The sequence below is a fragment of the Chrysemys picta genome, chromosome 16, assembly GCF_011386835.1.
Source record: "Chrysemys picta bellii isolate R12L10 chromosome 16, ASM1138683v2, whole genome shotgun sequence".
In the NCBI taxonomy this organism is placed as follows: Eukaryota; Metazoa; Chordata; order Testudines; family Emydidae; genus Chrysemys; species Chrysemys picta.
The window spans coordinates 18,648,090-18,667,488 of record NC_088806.1 but is presented as its reverse complement, the minus strand read 5'-3'; the positions used below and the strand labels follow the sequence as shown (position 1 = coordinate 18,667,488).

The window sequence follows — 19,399 nt, the reverse complement described above, 5'->3', positions numbered from 1 at the left end:
ACTTGTGGCACCTATTCTTCAGTGGTTAGAATTAAATCAGGGGGTTCAGAAAAACACCAATATTGCAACATGGCTGCCTCCCCATTCAGCACTTCTTCCATTTTCAATCCTTCCACAGAAGTCAATTTATCCAACCCTCCTTGTCCTTTTCACTGCTCTTCTCTGAACCATGTGGTGTCTGGAACTGAATGCAATATGCCATGCGCCTTCACATCAGAGCCCCGTAGAGGGTATGATGAGCACCGCCCTCTGACCTGAGAGCATAAATGCAGATGCAGTTCAAAACTGCACCAGTACTTTTTGCAGATTTCCCCTGCTTGGTTTTTCCCACTGACTTATCTTCACTCATGTCCATTGTGCCTTTTCCTATAGAGAAGAAACAAGCTTATACTTGGTGCACATAATGCTTTTGGGCCTTCAGTCTGCCTCTTCCTCCTCAATATCCAGTTTGCTGCTCTGTCTTCCTCAAGTCACAGCCCTTTATGCACTTTCGCTTGCTCCAACACCTCCTTATCGACATTGGGGCTTCACTCTCAGCGGTTCAACCAGCCTGCACAAAGAATTATCCAGCTAAGATCCCTAGGAAGAATCCTTGGGCCAGATCCTTTGTTGGGGTAAATCCAGGTTGCTTCACTGGCACAACTGCACTGAAGTTAGATTACACCAGCTTAGGTTCTAGCTCTTATTTTCTGTCACTCACTATGGCAATCCTTGGATTTTTTATTGCTTCTGACAACCCATTCCAAATTGCTCCCTGGCTGTTGGAACCTTTCTCTTTCCTGCCATGTGGTTATAGCCAGAAAATGGGATTCAGGACTCCTGGGTTCATTTCTCAGCTCTAGCACTAATTTACTGTGTGACCTTGGCCAAGTCACTTAAAGGCCCGTTTTACAGAAGTGCTCAGCACCAGTGCCCCATTGACTTTGTTAAGAGCTGTGGGTACTCAACATGTCTGAAGATCAGGCCTTTCCCTCTCAGTGCCTCCATTTGCCCATCCCACCTACCTCCCAGGGGTGCTGTGCGTCTGAATTAATATCAGGAAAGTTCTGACGTCTTTGGGCAAAAGGAACCGTAGAAGTGCAGCTGATTAGCACTAGTGATAGAGCCCTGCATTTCCTAGCCGGATCAGATCCTCCAGTGTCCATGCTGCAGTGAGTGACACGACCCGCTTGGAGTTCAATGAATCAGGGCAAGGCCCCAAGGTTGCTCAGGAAACAGAAAACAAGGAGTGGGAGAAAACACAGTCAAAAGGTGCACTAACAATGAGTTTGCAGCAAACGGCACTGCCTAAATGACAGTCTAATGAGACAAACTGGTGATGCAACCCCGCCTCACTGGAAACCACTTGTCATTGGCAAAATGGGCTCTCTGCCCCTGCTTACAGAGCCTGTCAGGAGCATGCCAAAGAGGCTCCCAGTTCTATAGAGGGTTGAGAGACAAGAGCCTTTCCCTGTTGTTCCAGCCTGTAATGAAAATTCACTTGCCACGTATATAAATGTGATCCGGGAGCAGATTTGCACCTGTCTCCGCAGACTGGGATAACACAATGATGGTGTTCAGAGGGCAAGTCAGTTAGCAAGCAGTGAGAGTCAGGCAGAATGGGTGCATGTGCCCTTGGTACCTCTCCACCAAAGCACTGCACATATCCTGCATTGAAAACACATCAGATTCTTTTCATGAGATCATCAGAGCAGGGGCTTGGTTGTGTCTTACAAACCATTGTACAGTGCTATTTTTTTCCATACAGCAGCCCTTGGCTGGCACGACCTCTCAATGGTGGATTAAGAGAACAAGAAAGAAAAAAAGAAAGAGAGAACAAAAGTCAAATCTCCATGAGAGAGCATGCAGTGTGTGTCTCCTCTATAACATACGCCTACACCACTGAACACACAATGGCAACTTCCCTCCAGCAGTGCCCTAGAAATCATAATAGTTCCCAGCTACATGCTAAACAAATAAGAATGACACTAATTCAAGACAATACTCCATGCGATTTTTTGTTCATTCTATTATTTTAGAATGAACAAAATTCTAGATTCTAAATTTCCTTCACAGCAGGAAACGTGTCCTCTGTAATTTGAAAGTGCCAAGAAAATTTTGGGCATTAGAATAAATATATTTCCTTCCTTTGCACGCTTCCTTCCATGTTCTCCTCCTCTTACATCCAGCTGGTTTGATCTTAGATTCAGAGGGATTTCCTATATTAACACTTTAAACATGGATAGCATTTTAATCCAAGCTCTTTGCAAACATTTGTCAGTTCTCACAACACTCCCTGTGAGGTAGGTTAGAGTGATGAAGTGATTCGCCCAAAGTCACACAGCAAGTCAATGACAGAGCCAGGAATAGAGCCCAGTAGATGCGACTCCCAGGGTCCTGTTCTGGCCACTAACCCACATTCTCTTCCCTTCAAATCTACAGTCACCGGCTGCACATTCCACCAATCAAAACGCAGGGACACATGAGCTTGATTCAGTATCAGTATCAATATCAGTATTCGATATCTTCTAAACTACCCACCCCTTTATATCTTCACTTTATTTATATGATAGCATTTGATGATTTGAGCTGCTCAAAAGCGTGGAAAATATTTTCTGCTAAAAATGTGGCAGAACGTTTTGTCCAGTTTCGTGTTAAAATTCTGAAATTCATATCTATCTATCTATCTATCTATCTGTGTTTACCAGCTCTAATTGTGATAACCCCAAGCAATTGGCCAAATCGCAAAAACTGTGGCCAAGAGGTCAGAATTCAGGGCCAAATTCCTGGACCCCTTGAAGTCAAAGGCAAAACTCCCATCGACTAAAGTTATTACTTTTACTTTTCATATTCCACTGGTGCCTAGAGTCCCCATTGTGCTAGGCGTGTACAAACACATTGTAAAAGACAGTCCCTACTCCCAGAGAGCTTACAATCTAAATAGACAAGGCAAAGGAAGAATTATTACCCCCATTTGACAGATGGGAAATGGAGATAGAGAGAGATTAAGGGTGTTGACCCAGGTCACACAGGAAGTGAGTCAAGAATCGAAGCCAGATCACTCAATATTCTTCTAACCTGACACACTTTAGTCAAACACAACTTACAGGAGTAACTGGATGAAATGTAAAGGTCTGTGTTATACAGGAGGTCAGACTAGATGATCTAATGGTCCCTTCGAGCTTTAAACTCTATGAATCTCCTGAGTCCCAGTCTAGTTCCTTCACCACAAGACCAGTTGTCTTCTCCAAAGTAGAACCAACAGTTGGCTCTAACTCCTTGACATCTTCTTTATGGCAGCTCTGGCTCAGGGTTCCTATTCTGGAACAATGACCCTATTCTAGGAGTGAGCTGGCCAGCAAGCAACCACCCTAAAACGCATCATCTGCATAGCCACATGCTCTACCTATAATCACAGGATGTTGCACATTGGGAGAGCAATGCTATTGTTAAGGGAGGCGGACTCGGACGTAAGTGACTTGGAACAAAGACCCAGCTTCTAAAATTGCTTTTGAATCACTACCCACACCTGTGGCACTCTAGAAATCAACCGCAATAGTCAGTCTAGCCATGCCATGAGCCTGATTCTGCTCTGACACTCGTGTGACTCAGGAGTAACTCTGATGAAGTCAATGGAGTGACAGAGGAGGTGTAATAACAGTGTAAGTCAGACAAGGCATTTTACCTACAAATACTGCTTGGGACTGATCTATCTGTCACCTGCATCTGTGTGGCCCCATTGATTCAACCCCTGATTTACATCGGAATAAATGAGAGAAGAACCATGCTCCTGGAATCCACGGTAGCTTTGTCCATTCACAGACACTTTGTATCTATTCACAAGGTATATATCCATTGATCTTTATATAGATAAGCACAATAGGTACTCCCAGGTATTGTGCCCAGTATTATCTCGGGTACACAACACAGTCACAGGTACTCCCTAACACTCAGATGCTGTCTGTAACCACACGCTAGAGCATAAATCATCAGGTATTTTATATACCCTGTGCCTCCATGTTCTATGTTGTCTCAAGTACTCCATGCAGCCTTGGGTACTCTGAATGGCCTTAATTCAGCAAAGCACTTAACCAGGTGCACCAATATAACCACTTGCTTAAGTCCATCCCAGTTCAGCAAGGTGTTAATGCATGTGCGTAAGTCCCATCACAAGTCAATGGGGCTTAAGCATGTGGTTAAGTGCTTCACTCAGTCAGGGCCGTATCCCCTCCCAGCAATGTCATTCCACAAGGGACACCCTGAACAAGTGATCTACTGTCAGAAAGGGCATCAGAGCCCAATCAGCTGTCTCTCCCTGCTGGGTCATTCTGCTGTTCAGGGATGATCCACATGTGGAGGTAGTGAGGGGGAAATAACCCACCTGAGTCTCCTGAGTGTTCTTGAACCAGTTAGATTCATCTGCGCTGCATTGGCTCTTCGACAGGTGAAGAAGGGGCATGCGGCTGACTGTGCTTTGATGTTGGTGGTACAGTGTTTGGAGATGTCCATGTTTAGAAGTAGGAATGTGTGTGTTTATGGGGGGTGCGAGGTGTGCACTGGAATGGGTTGTGGTACTCTGGGGACCCGTATGGGGCAAAGGGGAGCAGGGTGTGAGTATGAGTGGGTCTTTCATTACGGAGTGCGTGTCTCTTGGATTAGCTGATAGGGCCAGATCCTCGGTTGGTGTAAAGTGGTGTCGCTGAGGATGTGGCCCTTGGATGAAGTGGTGCTGATTTACACCCTCTGAATTTCCGGCCTGTGGTACAGAGAAGGGCGTTAAGGGGAAGATGGACGGGCGAAAGAGGGAGCTAGAGTGTCCTGGTTAGGGCACTCGCAGGACTTGGGAAACCCAGATTGAATTTCCTGCTCTGCCACATACCTCCCATGTGCCTTTGAGCAAGCCACTTAGCTTCCCTGTTCAGTTGCCCATCTATAAAATGGGGATAATAGCACTGCCCTGCCTCACAGAGGGGTTGTGAGGACACATACTTTAAAGACTGGGAGACGCTTAGCTGCTGTGGGGATGGGAGTCATATAAGCACCTCAGATAGCATGTGAATGAGGGAGAAGGGAGAATGAAATCTCAAATGAGGTGCTGGGAGAGTTGGAGGCAAGGTGGGGGCTAGCCTCAGCGCGTGAAAGCAGAAGATAAATCTAACCTGTTCCTGGATAGAGCACATGGTAGTACGCTCGTAGAGAACAGTCTGGACAGCATGTGAGGTGCTGGGAGAGCACTCAGCTGGTGCAATGAACTGCTCCCCACAGGACCCATCCTGTTCCTGTAGGAGGTGGAGGGGTTTCCTGCCTGGTCTCCTCCCACTCCCTCTGTGTCTCGTTGTGCTGATCCCTGTGACACATGTGTTACAATGCTTTGCTGCCATAAACAGCCAGCCCCAGTCACAAATCTCTGGGCACGTTTGCTTGGCATGTCAGCCAGCCTCTTTCCCCCACCCATTACTCTTAGACTGGCATGGAGCAGGGCTCGGTGAGCAAAGTGTGTTGCACAAGATAGGGTTTCTGTGGTTTGGGTTTATTTTACTTTTTTTGTATGTCTGCAGCTGCTAGTTCTGAAACTACCAGCCCTGGAGCAGCTCATTAAAAGAAAGCAAGAAAGAAAGCAAGAAAACTCACAACTAAAGCAAGAGAGGCGAGGTAAAGAAATCAGTGGGAGAGAGAGAGAGGAGGATTGGTGCAGGGGTGTGACTGCAGAAGAGATACCGTTTTAAACTAACAGCAGCCACTACATGTATAAAAAAACGTGTAAAAAACCCCAGCTGATATTTAGGTTTAGCTGAAATTGTAGCGATGGGTGCGCTCTGCACACGAATCTGTTGAGCAGCAGCACAGACGCACTCAGCAGGACTCATGCACAGGGCAGCACAAGATCCGGAACATAATGAATCTGAAAAATCTAGCTACGCGTGTAGAGAGCAGGGCCCCTTTGTGCTAGGTGCTGTAAATACACATAACGAGAGACAGTCCCTGCCCCCACTGAGCATCCAATTGCAATAGACAAGACTAAAGCTGAACAAAGGGAGTGTTGTTAGCCTAATTTTGCAGACAGCAACTGCGACACAGAGAAATGAATCTCCCGAGTCCCAGTCTAGTGCCTTAACTTGTCTATTTAGCCTGTAGCCTGGGGCAGGGACTGTCTTTTACTATGTGCATGTACAGTGCCTAGCACAGGCAGGCCATGGTCTAGGTTGAGGCCTCAAGATACCAGCGTAACACAAATAATACAGAACAATAATAATAAATGACCACAAGAACTCCTTCCTGAAGCAAAGATCACACACAAGCACTCAGAAGAGCAGTTTTGTAACCTCTCGTCACCTCCATTAAAGAGAGGTAAATTCTTCTCTCAGATGCCCTGGCATAAATCCAGAACAACTCCATTGGTTTCAGTGGGAGCAAGATTAGGTTTATGGACTTCACTGGATTTACTCTGTACCCGTAAGAGGGTAGAATTCCACCCAGTGACTAATGACCTTGCCCCATTCCTATACAAATGCTAGGGATGTACACACAGATTTCCCATTACATCTAGGCTGGACTGAGAGTGTCCTGCAGAGCTCTGCAAAGCAGGCTGAGACCAACCTCATCTTTAATACAGACGCACGGCATAGAGAAACAACCTGTCCCCTGAGATTTAATCCAGAGAACACGCTAGCTCCTTCCCGGCAGAGGAGTATAGGCCTGGAGCTGCCATTTTTATGTTGGTGTTATGTTTTATATCCCAAGAGAAAGACCCTATACAGAGAAACCCTGTACAGTCTTAAGGGGTTCATCTCTAGGGAGGAGAGTCCAGTCCCCATGGCACTTGTAGAGTCAGACCTTGCGCTCAATGGACCCAATGGAAAAGTTCCCATTGAGTTCAGTCATGCAAGATCAGATGGTCAGTCCTTGGCTGAGACAGCATCTAGTAACAACTGAGGTGGTGGGTTTATAAGGTGGATATCTGGCTCCTAGGAACCAAGATCACCAATTCTTTATTGCTCCTTTGCTAAGGGCCTAGCACAATTGGGCCCTGATCCAGTAATATATAAATAATTAATCGCAAATGATAATAATTAATAATAATACAGAATAAATAAAATATAACACAGACACCCACTAGACGTTAGACAACCACAACTTTGTGTCACTAACAGAACCAGGTGAAGGTCACAGGCGCGCGCGCGCACACACACACAAAATCTGGTTTAAAAAAATCCATTTTTAATATTTCATTTTCGTTATTATACCATTTTCATGTTGGCCATTTTATGAGCCAGAAATTATATTGTTTCTGAAGGAAACCCTGTGATGCAGCCACATGTTTTCAATCAAATTAGCCCGTGGTATTCTGTTCTTATTGTGCAACTAACATGCAGCATCACTGCATGCAGACCTCAGTTCCAACTGCCACATTTATGGCCTGTTTCAAAGCCAACTGAAGTCAACTGAAAGACTCCCATTCGTCCCCTGTTTGATACTTAAGACGAGCCACGCGCTATTGTGATTTCAATGTGCTCCAGTGTTGGTTTTTAAATTACACCATCTCATTTAGCAGAAATAAAAAGTATCAAAGGAATGAAAAGAACAAGTGTGGGTAATTAACCCTGTAGCATTTCTAGGAATCGGCACATAGAGCACTCAGCGGAAAATATTTTGATTATGATGCAACCGTTATAACAGTCAGATCTTCAGACCATCCAGTTTATTTCTGCCCATAGCTCCCTATGTTAATTTATCTCTGTGTAATGATCAGGGAAGCACAAAGGTACAGGCGAAATAGTGTATACAATATAGAAAGTCAGAACAAACACACAGACTTGATCTCCTGCTAGACTGTTGGGAACTGAAGCTTGGGCCATATACCATTGCAGGTAATTTGCAATAGATGTCTCAGAGTTCAGCTTTGATCTTGGTATCATGAGGATTTAACAATCACTGAGCTAAAACATTGAGAACAAATTCACACACATGGTTGTCTGGTAGTTAAGGCACTGGACTGGGATTCAGGAGACCTGGGTTCCATTTCTGGCTCTGACACAGACTTCTTGTGTGATACTGACAAGACACGTAATTTCTCGGTGCCTCGGCTCCCCATCTGTAAAACAGGGAGGATGGTTCTTCTCTTCAGGGAGGTGTTATGAGGGTAAATTCAGTCACGTGCCTGGCACTCAGATACATGGGCTGGGATCTACAAAGGGGTGTAGGCCTTGAAATGCTGGATTAGTACCCGATCCACAATGCTAAATAGTATAAAGAAGGTTCTCCCTGGCTGTTTTGTGTGAACTTGTCTGAGGGGCCCAATCTAGTAGGCATGCTCAGAGGTCACCTACCGGATCAGGCCCGTACACGACCTAGGCAGCCAAACACCTGTCTTTCCCTGTTTGTGAATCGCTCAGGGGCTTAGGCAGGAGACAGATGCCCAGACGCCGATCATGAGGCCGTAGTGCACGTGCTCAGACAGGCACCCGGGCACCAACAGTGAGGAAAAAACTTAGGAGCCAAGTGAGTTTAGGGCCCTACAGGGTTCGGCAGCAGCCAAGTGAGAATTTTGTGACTCAGCGTGGTTCCTAAAAACAGGATTTAGGCACCTTAGCACCTTCGTGGCTCCTTCCCCGTGATACTTGAGCCACATTCCTATAAAATGCTGAGCACTCTGGCCCTGATCCAGCAAAGCACTTAAACCCCTGCTTAACTTGAAGCCTCAGTGAGCCCAGCGAGGATAGGATCACATGCATGAATTTTGCCAGTGGGAGCAAAAGATCAGGCCCCCAGTGTCGTCCCGACTTATCTGAGCACTTCTCCCTGCAGCGCTCCGAATCTGTAGCACCGTGACTCACAACAATACACAGAGCTCGTGCTAGATTCTTAGCACGCCTCAAAGGCACATGCACCCGTTTAAAGTTTTACTACTCATGAGGAGTCTCAGCCTTTCAGGACCAATTAACAGACAGAAATCAAGGTGCTTTCCGGTGCTGTGCATATTTCACTCTAATTTCTGACCGAGCGATTTTTCACTGGGCTAGTGGTAAGCCCAGTCAAAGGGCTAGTGGTAAGCCATCCTTTCACAACTGTGCTACGGGGTGCTTCAAGACTGGGGGAGCCTCAATGGGACCTTCGACCATTAATCCTACAGTGGAAGATTGGCTTAAAATCTACAGGGTGATACCTTACTGCGATATTTTAATGAGTGGGGTACTGGTGTGGGTTTCAAGACACCTGGGTTCTATTCCCAGCTTTGACAGTGACCTGGGACAAATCACCTCCTGACCCTGTTTTCTCTCCCACCCTTTGTCTTCCTTGTCTATTTAAATTGTTAAGTCTCCAGGACACTTTTTTTTGCTGTGTGTACGAGTAGCACAATGGGGCCCTGATCTTGGTTGAGGCCTCTAGGGGCAACGATAGTCTTATCAATTATTGGTATGACTAATAACTTCGGGTTTCAATTCTAAGCAGATCCTAGAAACTAAACTGCAACGCAACCAATACGGTTTCACAGAAGTGAATACGGCTCTACAGTGACTATATTAAAAATATGCAGGATGTAATAGAAATGCTAACCTACCTTTATGAAATTATCTTGGCTGGTCCAAATTTTTTTTTTTTTTTTAAAGACAGAAAATGCTCATTTTCTATGAAATAACACATAATGGGAGAAAAACTCAACCAAACACTCTGGAACCTGCAACAGGTTTGGTTCATATTTGGTTCTAGCAATGAGCAGGGGCTGAGTAGGTTTGATCTGGGGTTCAGGGTTGAGGGGAGGCAATGTTATTCACCCCTCCCCAGGGGTTAAAGTACCACAGCTCCCCCTCCTCTCTCTGACTGGGGAAGCAATGGTCTTTCACTAGGGTCACCAGATAGAGAAAAACGGGGACACGTGTTTTTTGGGGGGCTGTTGCCTATAAGACAAAGCCCCTAATATTGGGATGTCTGATTACCCTATCCCTCACTGCTCTCTTCTCCTTAGCTGGTGTGGTGAGAGTACTCCCTTCTGTTTCAATCTATTTTTACCATTGCTCATCGCCGCCCTCCCATGTAAAAATCACGCACCACATACATTAAAAACCCACACATTAGAAACAAGGCAAGACCAAGGACCTTTTTATCCAGTTCCACATTCTCCTGTCCTCTGAATTTTGGTGGTTTGGATAACATGACCCCGGGATCTGAGTCACCCCTTTTTGAAGGCTTGATTGCTTTCGCAAGACCCAAAGCAAAATCACCCTAGTTTGCTCTGTGACAGAGATAGGATGAAAGTGGGACCTTTTTTCTAAGCCCTGCTGAACTTTAGTGGTTTGGAATAAATGGAGCTGGACCACAACTATCCTGGCTTTTGAAAAGGCCTGTCTCTGCTTGACTGCTTCTATTTCTCTTTCTTACACAGACAGAGCTTTCTGGTTCTGCAACAGAAAGCTGCCATTCCAGCACGGTTTCCTCTCACATCTCTTCTAAATGTCTGAGCGCTAAAGGACCTGATCTTGCTGGACTCAGAGCACACACCAAATCATATCGACCCCAGTGAGAATGGCGGATGAGCAGTGCCTCATGTTGTGTCTCTTTATAATGGCATGTCAGGCTCAAATCGCCATGAACGTAGGATTATTATAAGGACAAGCATGCTAGAGCCCATTTGTGAGGTTCACAAACACAAAATACCCAGCATAGCTCAGCAGAACAATACATATTGCAGTAAGGGGTTGCAGCATCTTGGGAAAAGTAGTTCTTACCCATAGATGACAGAGGGGCAGGCCACGTGCAGTACAAAATGACCTTGCTTTTGCATGGCACCTGTCACGCACACACTGTAGCCTTAAGTCCTTTGCAGGATTGGAATATGATCACAGAGTTAAATAGCAGCAAGTTAGAAGAATGAAAAATAAGAGGCAAGGGAGAAAATCTGAGTTTGCAAAGTACTTTTTAGCATCAGCTCATTCCTGCTAGGAATAGAGGCATTGCCAGTCAGAGCATGTGCACACAATTACGCTGCTTTACCCAGCATGTGTATGGCCATTCAGGGGACATTTCTGCCAGCAGCTGGAAATTGGTACCATGGCTAAAATATCTAGCTACAGGTTCAAATACCAACAGATATCTTCATGCTTCCAAGGTTGATAAACTGAGTTACATGCCATCTACTTTGTGTATTTTTTTTATGACACCTTCACAACTGATTGCCTGCCTGCTTTCCCTGGACAGATCCCATCTCTCTATTCGATAGAATAAGGAATCCTTGGCCAAAACATCCCTTCTCCATCCTGATGTTATAGTGGTTTGTCTGCCTCGCTGCTGCCCAGAGGTGGCTGCATTTCAATCGCAAACTGATAATTGTCAGTGATGCAAAACACTATTAAATATGAAGAGGGCTCTAGCACACTGGGCAAGATGGCTCAGAGTGCAGGCGGAGAAAAAGATGAATGTTCAGTGTTAATGTTATGTGAAATCCCGAGGAGATTTGGAACAGGAGCAGCTGAGGAGTTATAGTTTCCTTTGTTCTGTTAAAAGGAAAAAGGAAATACATCAGGAAACCAGACTGTGGAGCACAGGAAGTCTCACTTGGGCTGATAAAAGGAACTGATGTGAAGTAGGTTCAGATGCAGTTATAAGTCAATCAAGCTTGGAACAACAAGAAGAGCTATTCAGAAGAAACCAGAGAGCCAAACTGTGTTTCTTGCTGTAAAAACTGACCAGTTCACTTTTTGTTAACCCCTTGCTTTGCTTCTTTTTATACATATATAAAAAAATCTACTACAAACTGGCTTCAATAAGAATTAATCCTCTTTTCAATGCAAATGAAATCAATTTCCACTTCTCACCACACCTTACACCGAGACCCACATCCCCCACTTGGGTATCTTATTTTTGCTCATCAGTTAGCTTAGAATACTGTACTTTTGCTAATTTCCCTCCTTCCCTTTGCAAATCAAAACCAGCGTTGGCGAAAAAGGGCCGTTTTTGCTGGGTGAGAAAACAGCAAATGACTAACAAAAGGATCTCCTGTCCGTTCCATTATTCTTACTGCATCTGCGCGATTGACAGGCTGGGGATCATTGTATTTAGATCTGATTCCTGGAGATCCAGCTTCAAATTTGATCGGGGATCTAGCCATTCTTTATGGTCCTGATCATGATGTCAGTTGGACTCCACATCCTTGGCACCAAGTCAGATATTTCTTGGGGGGGCTAATTCCAGTCCCCCTCCTGTGGCAGAGACCCCGTTCCAGCCCTGCTCGTCTTGTGTCCTTTCTCCCCCGCAGGAACCCCAGGTCTCGCTCAGCCAGGGGGGGTCTCCCTTCTCTCTTACCCACTGAGTGCATGAACGGTGCCGTCAACAGTCAAGTTTTTGATGCACTCCTCTGTGCTCTGTTATACAGGAACAGACTTCCCATGTGCCATATCACAACGGCATTTGGCCCAGCTGCCCCTCCATATGGACGGGGGGACAGCCAAGTCAAATTTCAGAGGCACTGTGATCACGCAGCCAGAGTGATACTCCACATGGCTCTGGCAGCCCAGGACTACAACTTAAAAACTACTACTACTCAGGACTACTGTTCCCTCTTCCCCCTCGGCTCCATGGCCTACTGAGCTTTGAGCAAGTGTGAAAACCTTGCTCAAAGGTCAAAGAACACCCTCCCTCTTAGCCCCCTCTAATTGGCCCCACTTCCCCACATGGTAGATCTCAGTGCATGATCAAGGCCTGTGTATGTAAACCAGTCGGCCTAATGTTGTGCATTATGTTTTTCACAGAACGGTGTGTTCTGCTGGATTGCTGAGCTGGAGTTTAGGAAGAATGAAGCAGGAAAGGACAGAAAGCTTGGTATCCATGGGGGGGGGGGGGGGGGGAAGCGCTATTTCCTTACAGCGCTGTAAATAAAACTCCTTCCCTCTTCCCATGTGACAGGTGATTGGAAGTGTGTTCGATACCATTACTGAGATAAAGGCAGAGGCTGCGATTTTAAAAGAGGATGAGGTGGATTTAGCCGTGCCACTCCTATTCATTTCACTGGGAGTTGTGCAGCTAAGTCCCCTAGCTGGCTTTGCAAATCCCAACCAGACTGTTCCTATGTGAGGGCCTGAAGTTAGGCATGTAAAACCATATTCAGGCACCTAAGTAAGGTCCTGATTTTCAGAGGAGCTGGGCATTCACTGAGATCAGTGGGAGCAGTAGACATTCAGTCAGCACCTTTGCAAACTAGACTGCTTATTTAGGTGCACTTAGGTGCCTAACTTTAGACCCTTGCATTTAAACATTTTGGCTTAGTTGAACTCTGTATATTCAAATACAGTGTTTCATTTAACTGGATATTTTATGGGCCTGATCTCATGACTGTATCAACATCCCCACTGATTACAAGGCTAGTGGCCACTTAAGGAACAAGACAATCAGGACGCCTCTCCAATAACCTATGACGGGGATATTCTGTCTGTTTAAGCCCTTGTGCCCGAGCTGAAGGAAAATCCTCTTGGGGTTAAGTCCTTGATGCTTCCATGCAAGAGGCAGGTTTTTCAACTGCTGTTACTGGCTGGGCAGATGCACATCAGTAATTATGTGGCCACGGGTAAAGAGGGGAAGAGAGAAAATAGGCTGTTGTTGCATCACCATTTTAAAGGCATTGATATTTTGAACATTGCATGCCAGACTCTTCATTGCCCTCTACCTCATGTTGTCATTTATACTAGTGCACAAATGAGCGTGAAACACTCTTAAATCAGAATGGTAAAAATTCACATTGACTTTGCACTCCCATTGCACCTGTGTCAATAATGACACAAGGTGCAGGGTAGCAGAGAACCAGGCCCGCAATCTAATGTCACTTTCTGCCAGTTCTGGAAACGGTTCATTTGCATGTTGCTATTCTAAGCCGTATTTTCAAAAAACAGCATGTACATTTGTACCCACAGTTTTGGGTCAGTCAATATTTGCACACTAGGAAATCCCTACCACCCAATTCCCTCAAACAGCATCCATGCACACACATCAGGACCCAGTATGCACACCCAAATTTAGGTCTTTGTTCATGCCAATGTTCTATATCCCTATCCTCACCCCCTATATATATACACACACACACATACAAACAGAGACACAAGGTATAGCCAGAATAATGGATCACAACAGCCCTCCACATTTTTGGGACATTTGGATTCAGATCTGGTTTGTGGAACTAAATTTATAAATCAGGCCCATGTCATAGAAGCAGGCACAGACTCACATTCACATGCTCACACACACAAATACTAGCACTATGCTACTGCAATGTTAGGTGTCGAACAAAACCACAAATGTCTGGAAATCTAAGGTTAAGTCTCCCGTGGGTACTTTAACTCTCCAGCTCCTGCTCACGTGAGATTGGACATAGGGTCTTTCATTACCTGGTCACATAAGCCTGAGCAAAATGACATGCATTTATTTTACAACTGCGAGTCAACCTTGTGGACTTATAGAAGTACTTTACTTTACCCACTAACATTATAAGTGGAGATTTGTATCAAGATGCTCCATGACATAAAGTTGTATTGTATACACTCAAGGCCTGATCCTGAAGAGAAGACATGAATTCAAATCAAGGGGAGGCCTGGCATAAGGATCGCAAGAGGAGACGATAATGCATTAAATTATGGCTTCTGTCTAACTGCCACAAGGGTCAGTATCTCATCAGCTTGTCATGCCATTTCAAATCTCTCCCGGAAATGTAACCTTCCCCCTTGCTCTTTTCTTCTTGCTTTTGGTCCCTGTCACATTATAATGAATCAATACTACTCTGATTTGCTGACTCGCCTCTGGGTTGCTCCTTAAACGCGCATGTTGCACAGGAGGATTAGGAGCCCTTGTCTGTCTCTTCCCCCTTCCTAGCAAGAGTATCGGAACATTTTAAATAAATAAATAAAAGGATGAAACCCTCAAGAAGTGCCAGTTACCAAGCAAAGTGGCCACTTCCTCTTAGCGTGAACGCCACAGCAGTGCAGCACCTCAGGGTGAAACCCCGCCGGCCTAAAGCCTAAGCGGTTGGGTTGCATAGTGGTTAAAAGCTGGGAATGAGGAAGGGAAATGTGCCACAGCCCAGCCTCCCACTCCAGACAAGCCAGCCTACAGGCTGCAACAATGAGCACAATCCTAGAGCTGCTAGTGCAGGGGGCCCGAGCCACTGACTTCCTGTGAACCCTGATTCTACCCTTCCCCTGCCAGCCTCTTCACTGCCTCCTCTTCAGAGCAGCATGGCTGTCATGGAGACCCTCCTCCCTGGTGCCCAGGGAGTGCAGAGTGGCCAACACGCCAAGGGGAATATCCTTACTGCAGTAACCTTCACCATTCCTCCCCAGGGTTTATTAATAGACATGCTCAACTTTTCTAATCTGAATATTTTAGGTGCTAATTATCTGGGGCCTGCTCTGGCACCCAACCCACTGAAGTCATTGATAAAAATTTCCTTTGGCTTCCATGGGAGCAGAATCAAAACCTTTGTTTAAATACCTGGAGTGGAGAGTGCACCGGTTTGAGGCATGATCCTGCAGTCCTTACTCAGGTAGAATTTTTTTTTTTTCATTTTTCAATTGAAATTCCATTGATCAAGTCATGACCCAGTGAAATAAGTCATAGTGCTAAAATATCCCTGTGTAGGAAGGGGCTACTAATAATATTCTGTAATAACGTTTAACTTTTTAAATAACTTTTAATAACTTTCTGTAATAACTTTTTTGATCATCCATTGAAAGTCTACAAAGCAGTTCAAGCAGATGTTTCACCTGAATAAGGACTGCAGGATCAGGGGTCTAAGAACATATGTCTTGCAAATGTCATGTGTTTGAAGTCCAAGCTGTTTTTTAATGATCACACAGAAAGACACCCTGAGTGATGAATGCGGGTGTGTGTGTCAGCTATTTTCTCCACCTGCAAATTAACGCTTTTGCACTTGGAGTCAAAAGTCTTCTTGCCAGAAAAGGTTAGAGCCAGGGAGTTTTAAAATAGCCAGACAGACTTTTAAACCAAGTTTCTCAAAAAGAAACATGTTCCTGGTCTGAGGCCCTGTGGGCCAGGTTTCAGAGCGAGTGTGAACCAGTGATTGCAATAGAAATCCCACCACACCCTTGGCTACAGCAGCACCAACACACGAGTCGCACACATTTGTATAGGGGAGAAAAAGAGGCAGACAGTTGTCATTGCCCTTTTGAGTGATATGGGCTTTTCACCGTATTCCCTTTAAATGGTCTAAGTCTTTCCTATGTTTGCTAAATTGCGGCAAACTGAGTTTTTTGCAGCATGGGAGTGACAGTCACCCAAACGTGCTTTTTAGTAACAACAGGCCTTTGCCAGGTGAACGTACACCCCTGTGCATGACAGAAGAACACACTCATGTCTTGTCTACACACTAACTAGAAGAGAAACAGCTAATTTGGTTTTAATTCTCATCTTTAGTTATTTTGGTGGAAGTTTGTGTGGGACACATTTCAGAAGAAAAATGTTTCTATTTTAATTTAATGTAAGGTGATAAAAAAAATCAACTTCAGCTAAACCAAAATAGGACACTCTTAATCCAAAATAAGACTGTGTGCATGCAAATTTGGATTGAAATAACTAAAGGCGTGAATTAAAACTGGTTTACTTAGTTGGAACAAGCTGGAGAGAGTACAACCGATTCATTTTCTCCCAGCCATCTTCTGCCGTTGCCATTTACAGAATGCGAACACAACTGAAGTCAATTAAGATACAAGATTTACACGGCTTCATCCTCTGGCGTGTTTGACTGCCCACTCAGTACAAGACATAGTGTTATTCTGGATATCATCTTTCATACCAGCCTCTCCAAAATCCTTTCCAGAGTTAGACACTAATATGATTCCCTGGAGAACGTGGTATATGTTTGGGTTTGTCCGCCTAATAATGGATTGGGTTTTTGAAGAGATAAACATTTATAAAGACCCACCTACACCCCATACACACATTATTAAAGCCATTGGGCCAGATGCTGCGGTACAGGAATAATACACAAGGCAGGACAGTAGGTGGTGTTTAAAGCTCTCCTGCACTCAACTGATCCTGGGGTTGTTCTGTGCATGACATTCCAGGCATGCTATGTTACAGCAACCTAAGCAAACCACATCCTCCCTCTCCCATTGCCCTGACAGGGTAAGTGAGGCACAGGAAGGCAGGCCAGGCAATGACTGGGGGCAGAACTCTTGAATCCTAATATCTTAGTTCAAACAATAGGGCTTCTTTAAACAGGGTATTGCTGGTTTCAGATTGGAAGGAAATAGGCCATTGGTTATAATAGAAGACCCTGAGGCTGGTCCAGTGGTTAGAACAGAGCCTAGGACTTAGGAGACCTTCATCCAAGTGCCTGTTCTCATGCAGATTCCCAGGGTGACTTGAGCAAGTCAGTGTATGTCAGTACCACACCTGTAACCTGGGAATAAAAATAACGCCTCTCTGCCTCACAGGGATGCTATGAGATGCAAAGGTAGTGAGGCGATGGGAACCACGTACATATCTTCCATAGAGAGACACTGACTGGGGCTGTCCTCTCTGTAGGATTGAGGAGAAAAGAGTTGGACTACTCCTGTCATATCTCCAGTGTTTTGACTTTCAGTCTTCCCCCTCCACCCATCATTCCTCCTTTCCTCCCTACTCCCTTTCATCTCTGTCCTTCCCCCACCCCTTCCTTTCAGGCAGTGGTTCTCAACCAGGTGTCTAGGGCCCAGGGGGGTGCCCTGAGCTGGTTTCAGGGGGTCTGCCAAGCAGGGCAGGCATTAGACTTGCTGGGGCCCAGGGCAGAAAGACAAAGTATGGGGCTGAAGCCCTGGCCCCAAGCCCTGCCACCAGGGGCTGATGCCAAAGCCGGAGCAACTCAGGTTTGTGGGGCCCCCTATGGTGTGGGGCCCAGGCACGTGTCCTGCTTGCTACCCCCTAACGCCGGCCCTGGCTTTTATATACAGAAAAACAGTTGTTTGGGCACCGGCGGGCGTGGAGTTTTTATAGCATGTGATAGGCTCAGAAAGAAAAAGATTGAGAACCCCGGTTGTAGGGGGACTCTTCCAAACTTTGCACTTGTTCCAATCTGCAACCTACTGGAGAAGTTTCAGTTCCTGCCAGTTTGCAGCTTCTTTTCGCCCAGGTCAGCAAAAAAATTCAGACCTCAGAGATCAACACCCCACCCATGCGATAGGCATCTTTCGAAATCCTCCAACCCAAACACACCCACAGCGTCTCTCGCTTCAAGTCGAGTCTGCTGCAACTGCTTCTGCGCTGCAGAGCGAAATTAAAAAAAAACGGTCCGAGAGAGGATCACAAATTTGCACAAGTCCCTTTGCAGCAACTCTGCCTGCAATAATAGCTGCTATGTGTGGGCCTGATCCTGTCTCACAAGGGAGTAAGGACTGACCTTCCACCGCATATTGCAATGGCCATGGCTTAGGAAAGCACAGGAAGATTTTGGTGGTGGTCTTTTTGCCACGGGAGAGAACGGTTTCTGTTACACCCACCCTCGACTAGAACGGCTAGGGAAATAGACCGCCGGCCACCTTCGGAGCGCGGCGTTTCAACCAGACCTGGCAAAAAGTGAGGAAATCAGAACCTGTTGACATCTAACCATGGGGGGGAGAGCACATTTGGGGCGAGCCTGGGAGCCGATCCCCTGCGCCAGCCCCTGGTACTTTTAGTTTGTGCTGAAAATAAGACGCGCTTTTCTGTCCCCCTCTCCCCGGCGCTTCTCAATCCAAAGTTCAACCCAACTGAGCGCAAAGACCGGGTGCGTCTCTTCCATTGGTGCGCAAGTGGCGCTGGGGAGAAAACTGTCATTGCTTCTGGCGGCGCAAGGGTGGCTTGCTTCTCAAACCAGCAGGCAGGCCAAGCAGGGACTGAGACCTCCTCCCGAGAGCGCGGGGCTGGCTCCGCATCGCTCAGCCACATCGCCAGCTACCCGGGGGCCACGCACACCCAGCCCCTTCCTGCAGGCGTGGGCTTTTCCCTGCAGCGATCTGACAGCCCCCTCCAGGCCCAGGGGGGAGCCCGCCTTTCCCAGCCGGGGCAAATGCCCCGAAATAAACGGATCGCAAGTCAGATACACCCCCACCCACCCACGTACACACACCCCGCCGCCTCCATGCCTTGCCCCAGCCGTGCGCATTGTGGCCGGGGGACACCCGCTGCGCGCTGGCCGGCCAATACCCTCCCAACCGCGACCTCCCGCAGCCCTAGGAAGGGGATAGACAAGGAAAGCGTGAAAGGGGGAGGCTGGCTGAAAGAGGAGAAACGGGCCACTCTTCCTGGGATCAATGCTTGAACAAGATCAAACTCCCCCCGCCTTCCCCCGTCCCTCCCCCAAATGCACACTGCTCCAAAACGCAGCCCTCCCCCACACCCTCCTGGAGTGGGGGCTGTCTCCTCCCCACAACCGCCCCCTCTAATCCCCCCCCGTCGACCCCCGATA

At 46.4% G+C, this 19,399-nt stretch overlaps 1 protein-coding gene and 1 long non-coding RNA gene across 19 annotated transcripts in view; both read right to left on the bottom strand.

Moving 5' to 3' along the window:
• Positions 1–19,395, bottom strand: part of LOC135976093 (uncharacterized) — a 36,014-nt gene extending 16,619 nt beyond the window's left edge. Inside the window, exon 1 of the long non-coding RNA XR_010593326.1 lies at positions 12–19,395. This is a non-coding gene — a long non-coding RNA (uncharacterized LOC135976093). The remainder of the gene's footprint in view (positions 1–11) is intronic.
• FLI1 (Fli-1 proto-oncogene, ETS transcription factor) overlaps positions 1–19,399 on the bottom strand; it is a 117,738-nt gene that overhangs the window by 83,364 nt on the left and 14,975 nt on the right. The gene's annotated exons all lie outside the window — the stretch shown is intronic.